Source organism: Salvelinus namaycush, chromosome 9 (assembly GCF_016432855.1).
Source record: "Salvelinus namaycush isolate Seneca chromosome 9, SaNama_1.0, whole genome shotgun sequence".
In the NCBI taxonomy this organism is placed as follows: Eukaryota; Metazoa; Chordata; class Actinopteri; order Salmoniformes; family Salmonidae; genus Salvelinus; species Salvelinus namaycush.
The window spans coordinates 13,361,176-13,378,372 of record NC_052315.1 but is presented as its reverse complement, the minus strand read 5'-3'; positions in this window follow the sequence as shown (position 1 = coordinate 13,378,372).

Below are 17,197 nucleotides of genomic sequence, written 5' to 3'. Positions count from 1 at the left end.
CTGGTTATACCTGTGTCATATCTGGTTATAACTGTGTCTGGTTATAACTGTGTCTGGTTATACCTGTGTCTGGTTATACCTGTGTCTGGTTATACCTGTGTCTGGTTATATCTGTTTCTGGTTATAACTGTGTCTGGTTATACCTGTGTCTGGTTATACCTGTGTCTGGTTATACCTGTGTCTGGTTATACCTGTGTCTGGTTATAACTGTGTCTGGTTATACCTGCGTCTGGTTATACCTGTGTCATATCTGGTTATAACTGTGTCTGGTTATACCTGTGTCTGGTTATACCTGTGTCTGGTTATACCTGTGTCATATCTGGTTATAACTGTGTCTGGTTATACCTGTGTCTGGTTATACCTGTGTCATATCTGGTTATAACTGTGTCTGGTTACACCTGTGTCTGGTTATACCTGTGTCTGGTTATACCTGTGTCATATCTCATTATACCTGTGTCTGGTTATACCTGGGCTATATTATATATATTGTGTGCGGGTAGTACCTTTGAACAGTAGCAGAAGTTGCAGGGAGAAATTGGTCAGTTATGAAATAGTGCTGTAGAGCTGAGGTATAAACGGTGTAACTAAAGACATGCAGTATACAAGATGCTTTTTGAACAGGGTTGAAGGCACTTGTTCATAGAGTCCAAACTGGACTGTACGTGTTCAATGAATCCACACTGGACTGTTCGTGTTCAATGAGTCCACACTGGACTGTTCTTGTTCAATGAGTCCACACTGGACTGTTCTTGTTCAATGAGTCCACACTGGACTGTTCTTGTTCATAGAGTCCAAACTGGACTGTTCGTGTTCAATGAGTCCACACTGGACTGTTCGTGTTCAATGAGTCCACACTGGACTGTTCGTGTTCAATGAGTCCACACTGGACTGTTCTTGTTCAATGAGTCCACACTGGACTGTTCTTGCATAGCGTATAAAGCTAAAAATGCAATCAATTATTCCTAAATTGTGGATAAGAGAGCAATCTGTAGCCAGAATGTGTTTCAGTACTATTCCATGTACAAAATTGTTCATGGCTTGGGAAGAAATATGAAGTGTCTCAAGACTTTGCCAGTGTCAGACTCTTAGAAAATACTGTTTATTTGGACTAGATCGAGTCATGCTGTCTGGTCTATAAAAGTCTATGTACTACTGCCTTGAGACAGTGAGGGAGCAAGGAAAGACATTGCCAGCCACCTGTACGATTAAAGCAAAGAGAGTCTGGTCTGAGTTGTGGTCTCTCTTGGCACATGTGTCTGGGTTTTCTCTCCGTGACTCAGAACTAATCCAGCCTTCCTCCCTCCTTTCCAACCTCTCTCTCCCTCGCTGAGCAGACTGAGACTGGGGAGTGCCACCATGGAACGGGCCTGGAAGGGGGAGGGAGCGAGAGAAACGAGACAGGGAAAGAAAGGAAGAGTAACGACTAAACAGACAGGGAGGGGGGTGAGACTAAGGGGAGGGGACCAGCATGGCTAATGTATATTATTTGCTATGCAAAGTCATGAATAAATATGCAAATAGCTAGATTAGCGACATTATTGCCTACCTGGATGCTTTTTGTTACATCTGACAGGGTTTTACCCAACTATAGATGATTTGCATTGTGGGACCTGGCTGCAGACAAACATGCTGCGACATGACCTTACAGTCAGCCACTATGCTTTTTATTCAGGGGGATTCTCCGTTCTAACAAACGTGTATTCCTATTCAACCACGTCAAGGAGATTCTATAGGTCCATTTGAATGTTATTATCCCCCACACAGAACTATAAATGTTTTCTGCTTCCTGGGCTGCAGCCATCAACCAAACACTAAACATTTTTAACGGAACAGATCACGTCATTAGCTTTGAAACCAGTAAGTCATTGAAGACATACAGGCTATACATGGACTTTGCTCTCAGTGCCCTAGCTAGCGATATCACATGCAGCTGGTGCAAAGGCCAAGAAACGTTTCTGGGTGTTGTCTACAGTTCCACATACATTTGTCATTACCACTGAGATTGGAATGTGTGTTATGCAGGCAAGCATGTGATATTACAATTTTGCAATTCCTCACCAATGTCTGCATTCAATAGAGGAATAGGCATCTAGTTCTAACTGACACATTCCTGACATTCTGACTTTAAAGTCCTGCTCTTAAGAGCTGATCTCTTCTCACTAAGCCTTATGTACGCCGGTGTCTTGGTTACTGCCTTCCAGCAGAGTGTATACTGTAGGTCTTGTCATTGTTTGAGACACAGTGAGGGAGTTCACCATCTCTCCCACTCTCATAGGTGTGCCTAGCCTGCTCACACACTCCTATTCAGATTTACTGAGGCATGCTGTCTTAGTGTAACAGATCATATAGCTGACAAGGTTTCTCTCTTGTCAGCATGACAAAGGTTTCTCTCTCTGTCTGGGAAGGGCAATGTTTATCAATGGGGTGCACCAACTAAAATGCACCAACGAATTTGAAAATGATATGGCAACTGAATATACTATGCTGTATGCATATCAAATCAAATCAGATCAAATTGTATTTGTCACACGCTCCGAATACAACAGGTGTAGACCTTACAGTGAAATTCTTACTTACAAGCCCTTAACCAACAATGCCGTTTTAAGAAAGAAATGGAAAAAAATTAAATAAAAGTAACAAATAATGCATATGACAGATTTGTCATGGTAGCGTCAAATTGCATCAACTGTATGTTTTAAAATGCATACTACCTCTAATGATAAATTGTAATCCTAATTGAAAGTATGTTGAAATTGTGTGGATTTTGGATAATTTTGAAGAAAGATACAGTTCTCATGGTCAATCAATTGATTTATTTCCCTGTGAATGTGAATTAGGCCGTGAACAGGCTTCCTGAGACTCAGAGGAAACTTCTCTCTTGAAATCTCTCAGAAAACCACTCACGCTGCGCTTAGCAGGAATTCTCCTGCGCATGACGACAATTCCTTAAAGAAAATGTAACCTCCAATAACTCCTCCTTTCTCTCTCAATGTTTACTGGAGCACGTCAGTGGCTCTGAGGCTAATTGAAATGACAGTGCAATTGAAAGGAAGGAGAGGTAAATAAACTGTACTTCGAGAGGAAACCAGGACAGACAAGCAGGTTGTTTCTGAAGTAGGTCGCCTGCAAGCTAACATTGCCTAGCAACTGGAGTGGTCTGGGTTGGAGGGTGGGGGTGTGGGGAGTCTGGACAAGGACATTTGTTGATTTGAAACGGTCTCCCTTGTCCCCACCCCCTCCAACTCCCACCTCTACAGCTGTGTCTGGTCGTATGGGGTCTCTGGGCGAGTCAGCAAGCAGGCAGACAGCCTAGACTGAGCAGCAGGGAGCCCTACACACACACACACACAAAGCCAGAGAGGCAGCATCTGTGTGTGAGAGTTACTGGGCCATCATACCGTGCTTATTAACCCCTGTGACTGACCGCCTGAGAGCCAGACCACAGTGAAGGCCTGGACACAAAGCAGGCCCTTTTGCCCCGGTGGGACTATCATGCTGTAGAATGGGAGCAGGTGGGACCGGCGGTAGGGTGACAGTAGTGGTAAACGACAACAGGTGACTGGTTGACCATCCGTTCAGCAAGGTGGGGGATCTGGGGAAGCTCGCATAAATCCCACTCATCCCACCGAAACCTATGTCACAGTGTGATTAGTTAGGCCAGGTGATCCCCCTGATTGAGCCCAAAGCTTCATCAAAACTCTCTAAATGTTGTAGATGATTTGAGAAGCACTAGTGTAGGCCACATTAAATCAGGTGGAGGACCGGAAATGGTTTAAATTAGAAGTAGCTAACCAACAGCATGAATTGGTCACTTCATTGCAAGAAGGGAGTGACAAGTAATACTACTGCACTGCAACGCTCAAAGACAGGAGTTGACAGATTTTCATGTTTGTCAGTGTTCTGCAAAACAGATACAGTACTTCAGGCGAAACAGATACTGTTTCCACACTGTCTCGAACATTCTTCTCCCACACATAATTATTATGTCGGATTGCTAGGTTTACTACTGCAGAAGCAGCTAAGCTTGCCAATCCCCTTTTTTCTATTACCTGGTAGCCAGACATTGTGCTACAACGCATTTTGTCTTCGACCCTGACATTAAATGCTCGCACAGAAGTGCTAGACATTTCGGCTGCATAACTAAGACCAGTGGCAAAACCACCGTCTGGAACATTGTATTTCTTTTTGGGATTTGACGTTTGTGTAGAGATTATGTAGGAGACTCTATTTCCCAACGGGCTTCTGACATTTAGACACAAGCTATTTACACCAACCCAAAGGAAGCTGCGGGGGAGTCAGGGTGGGTTTGTGATGTGCAATAACCAGTGAGTAAGAACTTTGGTTTTATGAGCAAAGTTGTGCATCTGTGGGGCTGTGGGGCGGCTGAGTGTGGGGCGTTTGGTTTGTTATGTTGACCCTTGAGGGAGTTGGGTGTGTGTGTGTGTGTGTGTGTGTGTGTGTGTGTGTGTGTGTGTGTGTGTGTGTGTGTGTGTGTGTGTGTGTGTGTGTGTGTGTGTGTGTGTGTGTGTGTGTGTGTGTGTGTGTGTGTGTAGTCTCAGCCCAGGAATGAGTGGGGGGAGACAGTGGGGAGAGTCAGAGGGATCAGACGTCTCAATGACTGAATGACTGACGAGCCTGGTGGGTGGGTGTCTACTCTGACTGACTGGCCTGGTGGGTGGGAGTCTACTCTGACTGACTGGCCTGGTGGGTGGGAGTCTACTCTGACTGACTGGCCTGGTGGCTGGGAGTCTACTCTGACTGACGGCCTGGTGGCTGGGAGTCTACTCTGACTGACGGCCTGGTGGCTGGGAGTCTACTCTGACTGACTGGCCTGGTGGCTGGGTGGGTGTCTATTCTAACTGACTGGCCTGGTGTCTGAGTGGGTGTCTATTCTGACTGACGGGCCTGGTGGGTGGGAGTCTACTCTGACTGACTGGCCTGGTGGCTGGGTGGAGGTCTACTCTGACTGACTGGCCTGGTGGGTGGGTGGGAGTCTACGCTGACTGACGGGCCTGGTGGGTTGGAGGGTGGGTGGGTTGGTGGGAGTCCACTCTAACTGACGGGCCTGGTGGCTGGGTGGGAGTCTACTCTGACTGACGGGCCTGTTGGCTGGGTGGGAGTCTACTCTGACTGACGGGCCTGTTGGCTGGGTGGGAGTCTACTCTGACTGACGGGCCTGGTGGCTGGGTGGGAGTCTACTCTGACTGACGGGCCTGTTGGCTGGGTGGGAGTCTACTCTGACTGACGGGCCTGTTGGCTGGGTGGGAGTCTACTCTGACTGACGGGCCTGGTGGCTGGGTGGGAGTCTACTCTGACTGACGGGCCTGTTGGCTGGGTGGGAGTCTACTCTGACTGACGGGCCTGGTGGCTGGGTGGGAGTCTACTCTGACTGACGGGCCTGGTGGCTGGGTGGGAGTCCACTCTGACTGACGGGCCTGTTGGGTGGTTGTCTACTCTGACTGACTGGCCTGGTGGGTGGGTGGGTTGGTGGGAGTCTACTCTGACTGACGGGCCTGGTGCGTGGGTGGGAGTCTACTCTGACTGACTGGCCTGGTGGGTGGGTGGGTGGGTGGATGGGGTTCTACTCTGACTCACTGGCCTTGTGGGTGGGTGGGTGAGAGTCTACTCTGACTGACGGGCCTGGTGGGTGGGTGGGTTGGTGGGAGTCTACTCTGACTGACTGGCCTGGTGGTGAGTGGGTGTCTACTCTGACTGACTGGCCTGGTGGTGGGTGGGTTGGTGGGAGTCTACTCTGACTGACTGGCCTGGTAGGTTGGTGGGAGTCTACTCTGACTGACTGGCCTGGTAGGTTGGTGGGAGTCTACTATGACTGACTGGCCTGGTGGTGGGTGGGTTGGTGGGAGTCTACTCTGACTGATGGGCCTGGTAGGTTGGTGGGAGTCTACTCTGACTGACTGGCCTGGTGGGTGGGTGGGTTGGTGGGAGTCTACTCTGACTGACGGGCCTGGTAGGTTGGTGGGAGTCTACTCTGACTGACGGGCCTGCTGGGTGGGAGTCTACTCTGACTGACGGGCCTGGTGGGTGGGTGGGTGGGTGGGTGGGTGGGTGGGTGGGTGGGTGGGTGGGTGGGTGGGTGGGTGGGTGGGTGGGTGGGTGGGTGGGTGGATGGGTTGGTGGGAGTCTACTCTGACTGATGGGCCTGGTAGGTTGGTGGGAGTCTACTCTGACTGACTGGCCTGGTGGGTGGGTGGGTTGGTGGGAGTCTACTCTGACTGACGGGCCTGGTAGGTTGGTGGGAGTCTACTCTGACTGACGGGCCTGCTGGGTGGGAGTCTACTCTGACTGACGGGCCTGGTGGGTGGGTGGGTGGATGGGTTGGTGGGAGTCTACTCTGACTGACGGGCCTGGTGGGTGGGTGGGTTGGTGGGAGTCTACTCTGACTGACGGGCTTGTTGGCTGGGTGGGAGTCTACTCTGACTGACTGGCTCGGTGGCTGGGTGGAGGTCTACTCTGACTGACTGGCCTGGTGGGTGGGAGTCTACTCTGACTGACTGGCCTGTTGGCTGGGTGGGAGTCTACTCTGACTGACGGGCCTGGTGGTTGGGTGGTAGTCTAGTCTGGGACTCTGTATGCAATTGTTTGGTTCATGTGGCCTGCTCAATCATCGTTATTATTACGGGGTGGAGCGCTGACTTTCCAGACACTTTCAGACTGGGCCCGTATCCCCGCCTGTGGTGGGTATGAGTCAGAGAGGGTTGTTTGTGTGCAAAACGTGCCCTCAGATACTGCTGTGAGACCCAAGATTCCAAGGATGTCTGCTTCAACTCCTGCTTGTCCTGTTCCCTGAGAGATTGACTAAATTCCTTTCTTACTTTAGTGCTTGCATGCACTAAGCATACCAAACCAACAAGTAAATGCAGTGGGAATTGATACATTTACTATACAAGCCTGGGGAGGTTTCACTCAACCAACATTCATCATAGCAGCATGAGTTCAGTTCCAACTGTAGTATCCCCCCACCCCCTTGGCCTTTGTTGGCTAGAAAATATGAACAGCATGGAGAGGGCATTGACTGGGGAGGAGGGAGGTAAGACAGGCAGGGTCAGTGCACCAGGGGTGGGTGTCTATTTTGAGGGACTAGGCAGGTGGGCGGGAGGAGGGGGATGCGTTGGGGTTGCTGGAGCTTTGTGATGTAAATAGTGGCACATGCTGTTGTGCAGAACAGGGGGGGGGGGGGGGGGGGGGGGGGGAGGAGTTGGCATTGTTTGAGTTGGCTCTCCAAAGTGCCAAATTGGTATTTTATGTAGAGATTTGGCCCCTGGCCTTGTGGCGACGGATGGAAAGCGCGGGCTCTGCCATGCTCTTCTCTCCTGTTGCACACTGATACCATTCCAGGGAGTTAGGATACTCACAAAGTCAAACTATACTCTGAACACACCAACAACCACATTTATTAGCGTAGTTTAGACACGCACACTGTATGTGTGTCCTGAGAATGGGCAGGGACAGTTTGGGTAGGATGCTGCAGATTGATGCTTCATCCACCCTGATATATTCACAGGCCTTGTGAAAAGCCACTGAAAGCTGTCTCAGTTTGACATGTGATTTGTAAATGACCAAACCAGGAACCACGACCAAACCAGGAACATTAAGAATGATCAAACCAGGAACCATGACCAAACCAGGAACATTAAGAATGATCAAACCAGGAACCATGACCAAACCAGGAACACTAAGAATGATCAAACCAGGAACCACGACCAAACCATGAACACTAAGAATGATCAAACCAGGAACCACGACCAAACCATGAACACTAAGAATGATCAAACCAGGAACCACGACCAAACCATGAACACTAAGAATGATTAAACCAGGAACCACGACCAAACCAGGAACACTAAGAATGTCCAAACCAGGAACCACGACCAAACCAGGAACACTAAGAATGTCCAAACCAGGAACCACGACCAAACCAGGAACAGTAAGAATGTCCAAACCAGGAACCACGACCAAACCAGGAACACTAAGACTAACTAGCTCTTCACATCGATATATCTCCAATTGTACATTTAGTTTTCCCTTTACGAGGAACATTGCTTTTCGTGGGAAGTCATATCCATTGACTCAGTGAGTTGCCAACCAACTACCTATTGATACACCACATCTCAAGCGATAAAAACAAGTCAAATCCTCTTTCCATTGTGCTACTCTTGTCTTTAGTACTGTGACTGAACACTGTGGAGTTCGGGTGTGGGGCAGTTTAGCTTAATTGTCGTTGGTACACCATGAGAGCCATGGAAAGTTGAGAGTGTGCCAGTGAATAGGACGAACCTGACCCTCTGACACCCACTGGGGTGGCGAATGAAGCGCTCAGGCGGGTGGGCGGCCGCGGCACACGTCGCCCTGGGACAAAGCAGGTGTCAGCCCAGCTAGATAGGCCGGCCCACGGCCACTGTCGACAAATCCAATGCAGAGACCTCGTCCGCCTTTGTCTCTCTCTTTGTTTGGGAAGACAGAGAGAAGAGGGCAGAGGGAGAGGAAAGGGATAGAGTGGTAGGAATTTACAGTGAAGAGGCCATTGACAGTCTGTTGATTTAGGAATCAAAATGGGGGTCTTTGAATGTGACAAAAAGTGGGAGGATTGTTTGGAAATCCATAACCAATGGTTAGTGAGGCACTGTATCAACATATAGGGATGGAGGGCAAAACTATTGTTGAGGGTTTGACATGTCACTCCACACAGCCCAGGTAACCTTACCAACGGCTGTCGGTTATATTCCTCAAGGTGTTCAGAGTAACATCTGGCAGTAAGATCTGTCAATGTTGCAATGGTGGCCCTCACAGTCGCACAAATGACACTATTAAGGGGGTATTTTTTAAATTTAACTAGACAAGTCAGTTAAGAACAAATTCTTATTTACAATGACATCCTACCAAAAGGCAAAAGGCTTCCTGCGGGGACAGGGGCTGGGATTAAACATTTAAAATGTAATAAAAATATATGTCAAAACACACATCACAACAAGAGAGACATCACAACACTACATAAAGACAGACCTAAGACAACAACATAGCATGGCAGCAATACATGAAAACACAGCATGGTAGCAACACAACACGGCAGCAGCACAAAACATTGTACAAACATTATTGGGCACAGACAACAGCACAAAGGGCAAGATTAATGTTGAAGTAGTCCGATTTTGCAGAATTAACGACGGCTGGGTCTTAGAGAAATAAGTGAAATAGTTCAGGAGACACCTTCAGTTCCTCTGTAGATGCTTCACTACAAATGAGATGTCTTTGTAAGAGGACAAAGACTAATGAATAAGCTGCTACCATTAGGCCGACTAGGCAATAGGCTTCTCTTCACTCAACTACTGTGCTACGAGTTTTGGCTGTGTGTGTGTGTGTGTGTGTGTGTGTGTGTGTGTGTGTGTGTGTGTGTGTGTGTGTGTGTGTGTGTGTGTGTGTGTGTGTGTGTGTGTGTGTGTGTGTGTGTGTGTGTGTGTGTGTGTGTGGTGTGTGTGTGTGTGTCGCGTGCATTCCTGTGCATGCGTTCCTGTGTGTGTGTGTGTGTGTTTGTGCGTCTGTGCGTGTGTGCGTGTAGTACTAAATACACTTTATATACAAAAGTATGTGGACACCCCTTCAAATAACTGGATTCAGCTATTTCAGCCACACCCGTTGCTGACAGGTGTATAATATTGAGCACACCACCATGCAATCTCCATAGACAGACATTGGCAGTAGAATGGCCTTACTAAAGAGCTTAATGACTTTCACCGTGGCACCATTATAGGATGCCACCTTTCCAACAAGTCAGTTTGTCAAATGTCTGCCCTGCTAGAGCTGCCCCAGTCAATTGTAAGTGCTGTTATTGTGAAGTTGAAACGTCTAGGAGCAACAACGGATCAGCCGTGAAGTGGTAGGCCACACAAGCTCAGAGACAGAAACCGGCGAGTGCTGAAGCGCGTAGCGCATACAAATTGTCTGTCTGCGGTTGCAACACTCACTACCGAGTTCCAAACTGCCTCTGGAAGCAACGTCAGCACAATAACTATTAGTCGGGAGCTTCATGAAATGGGTTTCCATTGCCGAGCAGCCGCACACAAGCCTAAGATCACCATGTGCAATGCCAAGCGTTGGCTGGAGTGGTGTAAAGCTCGCCGCCATTGGACTCTGAAGCAGTGGAAACGCGTTCTCTGGAGTGATGAATGACGCTTCATCATCTGGCAGTCCAATGGACAAATCTGGGTTTGGCAGATGCAAAGTGAAAAATACCTGCTCCAATGCATAGTGCCAACTGTAAAATTTGGTGTAGGAGGAATAATGGTCTGGGGCTGTTTTTCATGGTTCGGACTAGGCCCCTTAGTTCCAGTGAAGGGAAATCTTAACTCCACAGCATACAATGACATTCTAGATGATTGTGAGCTCCCAAATTTGTGGCAACAGTTTGGGGAAGAATCTTTCCTGTTTCAGCATGATAATACCCCCGTGCACAAAGCGAGATCCACACAGAAATGGTTTGTCGAGATTGATGTGGAAGAACTTGACTAGCCTGACCTCAACTCTATTGAACACCTTTGGGATGAATTGGAACACCAACTGTGAGCCAGGCCTAATCGCCCAACATCAGTGCCCGACCTCACTAATGTTCTTGTGGCTGAATCCACAAGAACATCTAGTGGAAAGCCTTCCCAGAAGAGTGGAGGCTATTATAGCAGCAAAGGGGGGACCAACTCCATATTAATTCCCATGATTTTGGAAATTAGATGTTCAACGAGCAGGTGTCCACATACTGTTGCTCATGTAGTGTATGTAGCCACACTGCAAAGGTTAAGGCCGACATGAAGGCCATGCACTGTACCTTATATCAGGTTCTTCTGTTAACACTATCTGACCTTGAATCGATCATTTACACAAACAGGAAACCAACCAGAGCCATCAGCCACTTCACAAAAATACTGCCAAGAACAAGGTACTCACGACTTTATAACTGGGAGTAAAGCTGTAAATAGTATTTCATCTGACTCACACTATCATGTCAGGTCACATGACAAAAGAAATGAGGGCACATTGAGTAACGATCGTCTTCCAAAGCATTGAAAGTCCTCCAAGTAAGGGCATATCATAGATATCTGAAGGAATGTGCCAGTGCTTTTATCAGCAATCAAATTGACTAACTAATCAACATGAGTACACAAACTCAAATAAGAAGAGTAATGTCTTTTTGATATAGCGAAGCAGCACGGGTCACATGATGTTCTTTTGGTCACTTTCCAGTTCTCAGGCTTTGATTACATTACAGCTCAGACAGTTTGTGTCTTGTCTCTTTGGTGAGCAAGGAACAGCGTATATTGGACTGTGTACAGAATGCGGTGTGAAGTGCTTTGGTTCTCATTCGGAGGAGAAGCATATTAGAAGCATATTTTCTCTTCCTCAAGTACATTTCAATAGACAGTGTCTACATTTATGTGCTATACACCGTTCCTCTCTCTCTCTCTCTCTGTCTCTCTCTCACTCTGTCTCTCTCTCACTCACTCTCTCTCATTATTTCTTATACTTTGAAATATATAGAAGCTAGTTCACACAAGCACATAAAGAATTGAAGACACTGATGCCATTGAGAAATCTATACCTGAAACCACTTGGCCAACTTGGCCTCTTTCACATTACGCATTATGTCCTTAAGCCTTTCCTCTCCAGCGACATCCCTTAACTTATCCTCTATAGACACACACTACTCCCGCTCCAAGTCTGGCTGCCTCTGTATCACTCCATCCAACCCCACCCTACTTAACTCTATCCCAATAACACCCCAACACACCACAGCCCCACCCCATCCCAACATCCCACTATCTACCGATTGTGGCCGCATGAGCGAGAGAGAGGGGGAGGACGCAAACAAAGCCTTGATTCTCGCTGAATCCTCAGCTGATGGGCAACCAGACCATGCAGCACTCCTCATGACTTTATGGACTTCCCCTGGTTTCACTGGCACCTTTCAATTAGGCGGCCATTTTAGACAAACAAAAGGACGACAATGCAAACAATGGCCTGGCTTCAGTCGCCAAAGCCAAAGGTCAACTGGATTTCATTGACCTCTGAACCCCACCAGAAAGTTAACAACTTATTTTAAGTTATAGGACAAAGTACAATCCAAACAGCATTTATCTATTGTCATCATTGATGTGATGTTTTTTTGTTGCATGCTGTTCTCAAAAATGGCTTTATGATTAAAATACAGAGGAACAATGAGGACATTTTTTAACTGTGAGAACCAATGACAACCAAACGATTTACCCATAATGCAAAGCGTGCAAAACATTAGGCAATCAGTTCAGGAAAAGGAGGGAGAAAAAACTTTCTGGGGTAAGCTTCCTGTTGCTAGGGAAACAAACCTATAACAAGGGTGTATGCTTTCTATTAGGCATTTTATAACATGCTTCCCTATATAACTGGCACCCTAAAAGCTAAAGTAGCATATTTTTATGGGATGTGCGGTCATAAAAGGGCTGCAGCATTTGTGCAGGTGAGTGATACATGGCCATGTAGGTACTCAACTCACTTCCTATTGGGTGTTGCATTAGGCTATGTTTTCCCTCTTGCAACAGCTTCTTTTTATAATTGATTGGGAGCAAAGAAAATACACACAAAAAATGTCAGGGCGGTAAGCCAGTCATTGTACAACACAGTTAATGAGACCAACCAAGATATGACTGTGCTAAATTTAATTGTTAACAGCCATTTAGATGAAAGAAGGAAAAAAGTGACATGCACACACACTGATACAGTAGGATACAGTAGGATACAGCAGGATACAGCAGGATACATGAGGATACAGTAGGATACAGCAGGATACAGTAGGATACAGTAGGGTACAGCAGGATACAGTAAAATACAGTAGGATACAGCAGGATACAGTAGGATACAGCAGGATACAGTAGGATACAGTAGAATACAGTAGGATACAGCAGAATACAGCAGGATACAGTAGGATACAGCAGGATACAGTATAATACAGTAGGATACAGCAGGATACAGTAGGATACAGCAGGATACCGTAGAATACAGTAGGATACATGAGGATACAGTAGGATACAGCAGGATACAGCAGGATACAGTAGGATACAGCAGGATACAGCAGGATACAGTAGGATACAGCAGGATACAGTAGGATACAGTAGGATACAGCAGAATACAGAAGGATACAGCAGGATACAGCAGGATACAGTAGGATACAGCAGGATACAGCAGGATACAGTAGGATACAGCAGGATACAGCAGGATACAGTAGGATACAGCAGGATGCAGTAGGATACAGTAGGATACAGCAGGATACAGTAGAATACAGTAGAATACAGTAGGATACAGCAGGATACAGTAGAATACAGTAGGATACAGCAGGATACAGTAGGATACAGAAGGATACAGTAGAATACAGTAGGATACAGCAGGATACAGTAGGATACAGCGGATACAGTATAAATACACAACTACAATCCATGCTTATTTATGATGGTTGAATTGGGATGTATTCAGTCTTATTAGTCTTATTATGATGGTTGAATTGGGATTTATTCAGATTTTGTATGCAAACAAGGTCTGATTTGTTTATCCTTATTTCATTTGTTTGCCTAATGATAATGATAAATTCCCCGCTGTAACAGATATCTAGGGCTCAATTCAATTCGTAGCGCTGAAGATTCGCTTTATAGCGCGATTGACAATTAAATGCAATATTCCCACGGTCGCGGAGACTGCATTCACTGTAAACGCTGCAGATATCGGCTCAATCGTAAATTACCTTTAAATGTGAACCACGCTACAATGCAGATATTCTGCACTACGGATTGAATGGAGGCCCTATTCAGTATGGGCAGATAGCAGATTATAGTGCTTTCAGCCCATAACAACTGATTCCTTTAACCATTGTGAGCTACATCATCCAAACTGATCCTGGGCAGAACACTGATTTGACTATCTTCACTTTTGTTCAATATAATTACAAAAGATCATGGCTTAGTAGTGAATGTTATAGGATCCCTATAAGTGAGGGCCTGAGGTTATACTGTTTAGGCAAATGCTCTTCACTCTTTATAGAACATTAAAGTCCCACAGATATCTCCTCTTGGGCACAGCTGTTGAATTCTGTCACGGATCCCTCCGGAACTTTCATTACGCGCACCAGGCCCCTATTCCAAGTGATTAGTGATTGTATAAGTGTGTCCTTGGTTTACCAGTGTCCTGTCGATTATTGTTACAATGTCAGTTGGTTCGTGTGAGTACCTGTGCTGGGTGTTTTGGCTTTCGTGGCATTGTGGATTGCACAGATGATTACGGGTCTCGTCCCTAGGGTAAATCATTGTGCGCTTGTGTTATTTATTTTAGGTACTCTTCGCTCTTTTGTTTGGGTTTCAACCCTGTGTTTTGTATAGTGTTTGTTTGGTTTTCGTCCCCGTGCCTTTGCACGGCACGCCGTAATTTGGGTGTAATAAAAAAAACTATTACGCATTCCTGTGCCTGTCTCCCGAATCATTCATACCAGTGTGACAAATTCAGTGTTGTGTTTCAGCGAATATGCAAAGTGCTGTCTATAATGGTTTCCCTACATGGACCCCCAGAGCATCCAGCTGAGTCATGTGGTGAAGACTGCCCGAGGCCCTAGGCGCTGAAAAACTCCCCTTGACTTGGAATTTCACTCAACTCACTATTCACGATGACCAGGTCATGAGATGCAAATTGCCAACATAGGCTGCAACATGACTTCTCCATTTGAGAACTGAAACTTTAATTTTTTGGTTAAAATATTCTATAATTTATACGGAAATGAACATTCATCAGAAAGGGTTGTCGGCTTTACAAGTCACAGAAAGGACTAGCACAATGACTGCAAAGCCATAAAATACACTAAATTTACCCCGCAAAATAGAACAGTCAAGTCAATCTCATCATTAGATGGAGAAATCGTAATAAATGTCTCTTTTGTTGTGCAATTGATGGAGAATTACGGGTAATATGATGGTATTACGAGAACACAGTCAGATTGTACAGATTGTTCTCTATTGAATGCCAGATCAATTAGATGTCTAATGCAATTCAAAATTATACATTCTGGTATGACAATGTAGCGGTACAATAACATTGAATTAGTGACCTCTCCTCTCTCATGTGTATCTAATAAGATGTCTGAGAATAAACCAGGAGGAATGTGAAGGGCAGCAAAGAGCACAGTTCGTTCTATTACAGTATTGGACCTGTTACCCAATGGAATTTGACCAATAATCAACTTATTTGTTGTCTGACCAAAGCACCTGGACTGAACTCTGTGCTGTTGCCTCTGGTAACACAAGTCGAACACGAGTGCAATGGAACAAGGCAGTTGGGTCAGAATACGTACTGTATGTGGCAGGGTCTACAGTCAATCACGGATTTCAAAAAGAAAACCAGTCCCGTTGCGGACATCAACGTCCTGCTCCCAGACAAATTGAACAAGTTCTTTGCTCGCTTTGAGGACAATACAGTGTCACTGACACGGCCCGCTACCAAAGCCTGTGGGCTCTCCTTCTAGGTGCCCAACGTGAGTAAAACACTCCTAAGACTGCCGGCCCAGAAGGAATCCCTAGCTGCGTCCTCAGAGCATGCACAGACCAGCTGGCTGGTGTGTTTACGGACATATTCAATCTCTCCCTATCCCAGTCTGTTGTCCCCACATGCTTCAAGATGACCACCATTGTTCCAGTTCCAAGAAAGCTAAGGTAACTGAACTAAATTATTATTGCCCCGTTGCACTCACTTATGTCATCATGAAGTGCTTTGAGAGACTAGTCAAGTTTCACATCACCTCCACCCTACCTGATACCCTAGACCCACTCCAATATGCTTACCGCCCCAATAGGTCCACTGATGATGCAATTGCCATCACACTGCACACTGCCCTATCCCATCTGGACAAGAGGAATACCTATGTAAGAATGCTGTTCATTGACTACAGCTCAGCATTTAACACCATAGTACCCTCCAAACTCGTCATTAAGCTTGAGACCCTGGGTCTCGACCCCGCCCTGTGCAACTGGGTCCTGGACTTTCTGACGGGCCACCCCCAGGTGGTGAAGGTAGGAAACAACATCTCCACCCCGCTGATCCTCAACATCTGGGGCCCCACAAGGGTGCGTTCTCAGCCCTCTCCTGTACTCCATGTTCACCCATGACTGCATGGCCATGCACGCCTCCAACTCAATCATCAAGTTTGCAGACGACACTACAGTGGTAGGCCTGATTACCAACAACAACGAGACAGCCTACAGGGGGGAGGTGAGGGCTCTCGGAGTGTGGTGTCAGGAAAATAACCTCTCACTCAATGTCAACAAAACAAAGGAGATGATTGTGGACTACAGGAAACAGCAGAGGGAACTTTTACAGATGCACAATCGAGAGCATCCTGTTGGGCTGTATCACCGCCTGGTACGGAAACTGCACCGCCCTCAACCGCAAGGCTCTCCAGAGGGTAGTGCGGTTTGCACAACGCATCACCGGGGGCAAACTACCTGCCCTCCAGGACACCGACAACACCCGATGTCACAAGAAGACCAAAAAGATCAAGGACAACAACCACCCAAGCCACTGCCTGTTCACCCCACTATCATCCAGAAGGCGAGGTCAGTACAGGTGCATCAAAGCTGGGACCGAGAGACTGAAAAAGAGCATCTATCTGAAGGCCATCAGACTGTTAAACAGCCATGACTAACATAGAGAGACTGCTGCCAACATACAGACTGCTGCCAACATACAGACTCAAATCTCTGGCCACTTAAATAAATGGACCTAATAAAGGTATCACTAGTCACTTAAATAACGGCACTTTAATAATGTTTACATATCTTACATTACTCATTTCATATGTATATACTGTGTTCTATACCATCTACTGCATCTTGCCTATGCCACACAGCCATCGCTCATCCGTATATTTATATGTACTTATTCATCCCTTTACATTTGTGTGTATAAGGTAGTTGTTGTGAATTTGTTAGATTACTTGTTAGATATTACTGCATTGTCGGAACTAGAAGTGTAACAGTATAACTTTAAACCGTCCCCTCGCCCCAACACGGGCGCGAACCAGGGACCCTCTGCACACATCAACAACAGTCACCCACGAAGCATTGTTACCCATCGCTCCACAAAAGCTGCGGCCCTTGCAGAGCAAGGGGAAACACTACTTCTAGTC